The sequence below is a fragment of the Chlorocebus sabaeus genome, chromosome 8 (genome assembly GCF_047675955.1).
Source record: "Chlorocebus sabaeus isolate Y175 chromosome 8, mChlSab1.0.hap1, whole genome shotgun sequence".
Classification (NCBI taxonomy): domain Eukaryota; kingdom Metazoa; phylum Chordata; class Mammalia; order Primates; family Cercopithecidae; genus Chlorocebus; species Chlorocebus sabaeus.
In genome coordinates this window covers 14,569,019-14,576,438 of record NC_132911.1, presented here as the reverse complement: position 1 = coordinate 14,576,438, position 7,420 = coordinate 14,569,019, and positions in this window count along the sequence as shown.

The window sequence follows — 7,420 nt, the reverse complement described above, 5'->3', positions numbered from 1 at the left end:
AATAATAAATAAATAAAATTTAAAAATAAATTAGGAGTCCTTTTATTCAACTTTTGCTATAATGTCTATAACAATGGGTCTCAGATTTTAAAGGTATATATAAAGATTACATCAGGTCCTTATTTAAATTGGAACTTTTTTTTAGTTCCATCTCCAGCAGATCTGTGGAAGGATCTGTGATAGAGTTTGAATTTCCACTTTTAACATGGTGCTTTGGTGATTCTAATGTTTTGGTATATACTTTGATTCTGCACATTAATTTTATGGAATCTCTCAAGCCTAAGGCATGCATATGGAATAAAATCTTACATGGCATTGAATGATGAAGGCTCCCAGAATGATGAGGATTTCTAAGGATATAAGTGAATGTAAAATGTAGTGAAAAATACAAATTTGCTTGTATGATTCAGAAGAAAAGTCTTGGTTTAATTGAATTATCTTCATCAAAAGTTTGTTGAGCCAGGTGTGGTAACACACTTTTAGTCTCAGTTGGGAGGACCACTTGAGCCTAGAGTTTCAGGCCAGCCTGGGCAACATAATGAGGGCCCATCTCTAAAAGAAAAACAAATAAAAGTTTGTTTACAGTGTATACCCATCTACCACCTATCCTGGCCAAAAAATAATGTTAAGAAAAGTCTATTTGAGAAAAGATATTACTCTATGAGTTCAAGTATGTCTTTGGTAATAAAGCAAAATATTTAATATAAAAACAGATAATTAGATTACTCCATTTCATTCTAAATGTATAACTGTCAGTCAAGTAGATGCCATAAAATTAATGTGCAGAATCAAAGTAATCAGTCCCAATTGTTCAAGGAAAAATCCAGGTCACCTATCACCCTCAATAAAGAAAGATGCCCCGATTGTATTTTGGCTACTGAGCGTTTCCCTTGAAAGTTTATAATTTTAATTTTCTAGTCCCTTAAATTAACTGTGCAACCATTCACTCTTTCAATTTCCACACACCTGTTTGGCATGAAAACAAAAATGATAAGAAAAGATGGTGAGATTAGTCCTAAACTAGGCCTTTTATCGACCCACACACCATTAACCATCTATTTTCTTCCTATCAACGCTTGGCTTTACCTTTCTACTTCCCACCTGCTGGAGACCTTCCAGATGGAAGTCTTGATTAATCAGTTTCTCTGGCTCTTAATCTTCATCTTAATTACTAACATGAGAGCATAGGTTTCTTCCTTTTAGGAATATGCTTGTGTTTGAATTGTGTTTCTAGAAATGGGGACCTTTGGTTTGGATTTGTGCCTTCCTGGGTGCAGCCCCACGGGCAGCCTGATTGGACATGACTTAGAGCTCTTTGTTCTCTAGCATTCTCTGAGCTTCCACACCCAGGAGTGTTGCCAGATATCAGCATGAAGCTGAAATATGGAAAAAATGCATAGGTATTAGGCTCAGAAACTATATTCAGGAGGATTTAAGTCAAACCTCAAGTGTTAATTTTAAAGATTAAGCAGTATGGTTTGGCGAAAGTACATGGTATTTTTTGTTTACCTTTACTACATATCTTAAAACTTTTGGATCGGTGTGCGAGTAAATGGGAAAATTGTAACTGAATGAATTTGCTTCTTGTGGATATCATGACCTTTGTCTATGAACTGTAACATTCAACCAATATTTTTCTCTGAGAAACAAATTTCCATTTTTAAGGCACTTTGTTGATAACTGAAAAGTTGGCAAAAAGAATATGTTGACTGATTACATACAAGGTAATATCAAAAGTTTCAAACAGTTTTTAGTACTTTGATTAAGCCACAGTCTTTGAATTTAGATGATCTGGTAACCATATTATCTCATACAATATATTTGACCTATATTTAGTGAAAAAATGCCTACATACTTCATTGTTCTTTTCTCATTAGTCTTCTCTGAACACAATATTAACTTACTGAGCAATAAGTTCATCCATCAATTAAAACCACATTACTCTATTTTGACAGCTATATTGAAATGATATGATCCACAACAATAGCTAAGCTGTATTGAGCGCTTACTGTGTACATGATTCAGCTGTAAGGACTTTCTGTTCATGTCCTCAGTCACCAAAATATACTTATGAGATAAGTCTTATGATTATGAACTGTGGCACACAGAGATTAAGTAACTTGCTGAAGGCCAAGCAGGTAAAAAGTGCCAAGTTTGTGAATGGCTTGGAGCTAGAGTTCTTGATTATAGGCATTTTATTTCTCAATCTTTACTATAAACTTGATGAAAGTTAATTTTCCATCCAGATTCTTGACATGACGAGTATCACTGTATGGTAAAACTTCATTTTTTGGAAAGTCTCAAAAAAAAAAAAAAAAAAAAAAAAAAGAATATAGGCGAGCTACCATACACCAGTCTTCAGATTTTTAGAAGAAGATGTTTTAAGAAATTTACCTTAGTTTAAATTCAAGAGTATTTTAGCTGTCCATGTCCCACACAGGGGAAATCTTGAAATTTTTATTACACTCATTTGAACATGTTAAGATCTATTTATTTCTATTCCACTTAATATAATAGCAATGGAAACAAAAGAGATTGAGAAATCAAAGAAATGAATATTAACTAGTGATGGTTTTACTCATCATTTTTATATCAAATCATTAGACTATAGTATATCCAGGTTAGTAATATGTGCTTGTTTCTAAAATTAGGCATTTATAGTATATAACTGTGGCAATAAACCAACATTTTAATGTTAGACTTTCAGTAAGTTGGAGATCATTTTTTTCCATTGTTAATAGCAATAAGATGTGTTGCTAATTAATATCTTATATGCAAATCAGTTTAGTCAAAGGGTGATGTTTACTCTTATGAAAATTAGAAGCACCTGTGACTACATGACATTGTTAAATTCTAAGGAATTCTAAGGAAAATGATGCATTTAAAATACTGGCTCTTGTCTATAATTTCTAAAAGGAAAGCTACAACAAACCATTGTTTGTTTGCAATTGTGGTGCAAAGGTCATGTGAATTGGGCCTGTTTCTCTGATTGTTTTCTGGAGCACAGTTTGTGTTTTATGATACACTGATGGCTTCGGGACTGACCAGTCTGTAAGAATGATGTCTGTGCCTCGTGGCAGACGAACCAAAGAGGCTTATATAAGTGCATGCAGAAAGGATGTCTTATCAGCAAGGGACAACAGTTTTCTCACTTGGGCTCTATTCTTTTTTAGAGAGGAACTCATATGTCCCGTAGCTTTAAGTTTCAAATGTCTAATTTATGAAAGCATCTTTTATTTAAACAATTCTACACTCTGATGTTTATTCAAGAATTAACATCTCCATTCATATAAGGTACATACATTTCAATTGTGCTTTTTTGAAAAAGTTGTGGCAAAAATCATTTATTGTAGAGAAACAGATTAAATTGTTCTGAAGTGTTTACAGAAAAATAGGTTAATATTTTAAAATACAGTACCTTTAAGCAGAATTAATGTAATTGGATAGTAGAAAATTAAATGATTTATTAAATGCCATAGACATTTAATAGACAACTTCCTTTAAATGACACAAGCGTATGTCATGGATGAAAGAGCTTGAATCTCAGTTTTAATGCTTACTGCATGTGTAAATGTAGGCACATTCCTAACTAATCTCAGTCACCTTTTGTAAGATATAGATGATCAATAATATGATCAAACAACAAAAAATATAAAGTGTCAGGCATATTGCACTGCCTATGAATACTCAGAAAATGGTAATTTTGTGCTTTCAGATCCTTTTTCTATTCATTATGATTGGTGATTTGAGACATACTTATATTATTCCTTTTCTGCTTTGTTAGCGTGGAGTGAGAGTCAGAAATGACTTATGAGGTGTATAGTAATGGTGGTTACTAAAAAATAGCATTTTACATGCATGTTTATACAGAAAAATAATACCTCATGTTAATTTACATGGTAAGTAGTAAGACAGCTTAATACATGCATACTATGCCTTGTATTTTCTTAATGGAATGTTGTTAGATTATGATAGATTATTTGCAGAAAATGACTTCATACTCTGAGTAAACTTAAGGAGTTGACTCTCATTTCATTCTTTGAAGCTCTACTTAGTTATATGTTAATACTAGTTTAGCTGAACCCACATAAAAAGGAGACTTACATAATGAATAATTAAATACAATATCTGAAAATCAAATCAATCTTATTAAATAAACACTGTCTTTTTTTTCTGGCAAGCTATTTAGTACACCCATGTCTTAGAGATTTCTTCTCAATGACAATTCAGTGATCACAACTTTATCTGAAAATGCTATGAAATCAGTTGAGCTTTGTCTATTGGCAGAAATGCATTAAGCCACTCAAATTTTCAAAAACTTGCCAAAACCAACATGGGGAATAAAACCAATGTTTGAGATGTTGTTAGTCTGTTATATTTTCGTCTCTATAGCGGGGATGTTGACATTAACATCACATATGTAGATATCCCAGCGTGCACATGGAACTGTTCTGAGACGTACACAGGAAATACTGGAACAGCCACACATCATCGCCAACATCAGGTTGAAATGTTCCTGAGCCTCTTAATGCATACAGTATATTTTGGTCAAACTTTACTATATCCAGCAGAGTGGCAGGAGTTGACAACTTTGTAGCACTGGTTATGTGTGGGGTACTTTTAATCTCTATAATTGCCCTATACAATAGGTCTTATTAGCTTCATTTTAGAGACAGGGAAACAAAAGTACAGAGAGGGTATGTGATTTACTTAGTTCTGCAGTCATGGCAGAAAGCTTAGGACAAATATGAGCTAAATCTCATGTGTGAATTCATATCCTATGTTTTTCTTTATCATGTTATCTTCTGAGAAGATGAGCTGATTAATCATTTCCTTTTCACCAAAGCTTGCGTATAGTCAATGAAAAGGATGCTGTCTTTATATATGAAATATACAAGGTGAGATATTCAGAAATTCATTAACATTGTTGAACTCTTTCTTTACGGAAGTTTCCACCTGGCTGGAAAAGTGGATCAAGATTACTCCAGAAAGATAATGCAGAGAGAATAACAATTTTCTTCAGTGAGTTGTAAAGAATCCTTATATTTGAAAATATTCAAGGTCCACAAGGCAGTTGAGAAATAAGTAAAAGTTTGGGACGGTATAATTTTTAAAAATAGCAGAATTAATTTTTAAATTACAGAATTTTTAAAATGACAAATTATATATGTTTTTGAGGTGTAATTTGCAACTTCAATATGTATACATTGTGAAATGATCAGGTCAGGTCAGTTAGCCAGTCTATCACTTCAAATATTGGATTCTAGAAGAGAAGATGGAACAAGGATTAATATGATTAAACTTTACAACACATATGTTCAGATACATATTAAATAGGTATTGAATCAAGGCCAGAGCTGCATTCACATCTAAGAGGAGCTGATAGAAATAAGGTACATGAGTGGCCTTTTGAAACCCAAGCTTATATTTGTCTTTAGCAACCACATTGTAGTTTTTGGAGTATGCAAGAATTTTTTCCTGATTTCTGAACACAGAGATGTAAGGAGAGATTGTTATATTGTTTGGATATTGCTGCAAGGAGCATCTTTCAATTTACCCTAGAATTTTAATATTTTGCTTGTTAGAATGTGCCCTTTTAAAGTTACCAGTCTTGTTAAATAGTATTCTTTGTTTGAAGAATGCTAATTAAGTTAGATTTTATTATGCAACATCCATGGAATTGGATTACATTTCACAAAATCACCAGGCTATAGAAGCAGATGTTTATTAATTAAAAATAACATGGAAAGTATGTTCTTAAATGCAGAAGAATATAATTCCATTCCAGAACAGCAGATAAAGGGAACATCAGAAATCCACATTTTGTAGCATTCACGATTTTTGTACCCAGCAGGAGGATAAGTAATGATGGTGGGAGAGATACCCACAGGGTGTGCCAACAAGAATGACAGAGGCTGCCTCGGAAAGTATGTTGACTTGGCAAAATGTAGAGAGGAGTCCCTTGTCAGAAGAATGGTGGATTCATAACTAGGAGAGATGTGTGGGCAAGAGAGGAAAAAAAGACGAGCAAAGTTGGTGGCTAGAATATTCATGAGAAATCAGGCAAAATGAAATGTACATTATGACTCAGCTTGTTCTGAAACTAATTTTTTACGGAGGGATTATCTATCAGGTGTTATTTCCTTGCCATGGCCAAGCTGTCAGGTTACCTACAGATTCTGGGTTAGACTGAGCAGATATTGACATGTCATCTTCCACATCTGCCTGTTTTAGTGAAATTGACAATGCCACTCCTAGGGAATTAATTTCTTCAGTGTTGGAACCTGGAAACAAGGCTTTTTGTTTTTGTTTTCCTGATGAATGAACCCATCATGTATTGCAGTCTTAGGTTTCAGCAGGTGTATCTAAGAGTCTTCTACAAAATCACCTTTACTGATCATTGCCCCTTTCTGTAAGACAAAGGTAATTTACTCATTTAAGGTGCTAGGCATTGAGGGGACTAATAGAAAGTTCAAATGGGAAGTACAAATGAGAGCACAGGAGTTAAGGATGTTAAAATTAAATAACCGTGAGTAGGGTTTGGATTTTGTTGCTAAATAAACATGGGTCAGATGTTAGCTTCATGTCCTATTAGCTGTCTACATTTGTCAAAGTTTTTTTAACTTTCTGAAGCCTCATTTTCTTCATCAAAGCCAGGATAATTGACTGCATGGATCTCCTGGGGTTATTTTGAGGATAAAATTAGATAATGTGTATCTATTAAATTACATGGTCACTTGGCACATAGTAGATGGAGCACATAATCAGAATTATTGCCACTGAATTATACTGACTATTGCTAATGGAGCTAAGAGAAAGAGGGGAGGCATTTGGTGTGGTTTCATAAGATAAAGTCAGTCTTCAATTTATCAATGTCAGATATTGGGGTTCTGCTAAGTGAAACTCACATGATATTAGAGTCCAGTAGCCAAAAATATGTTCTTATACTAGACATAGGATCCTGATTTATTTTCTTTCTTCTTCTTTTTCTTCTTCTTCTTCTTTTTTTTTTTTTTTTTTTTGTTTGTTTGTTTGCTTGAGATGGAGTCTCACTCCATTGCCCAGGCTGGAGTGCAGTGGCACTATCTCAGCTCACTGCAACCTCCGCCTCCCAGATTCAAGTGATTCTCTTGCCTCAGCCTCCCAAGTAGCTGGAACTGCAGACATGCATCACCACGCCCAGCTAATTTTTGTATTTTTAGTGGAGATGGGATTTCACCATGGTGACCAGTCTGGTCTTGAACTCTTGACCTCAGGTGATCCACCAGCCTCAGCCTCCCAAAGTGCTGGGATTACAGGCATGAGCCGCCGTGCCCGGCCAGGATCCTGATTTTTTCGAAAGTCTTCTAATATTGCTAGCTTTATTACTTTGAATAACTTACTTAATGTCTTCGCACATTTATTTTGTTCATCTGAATAA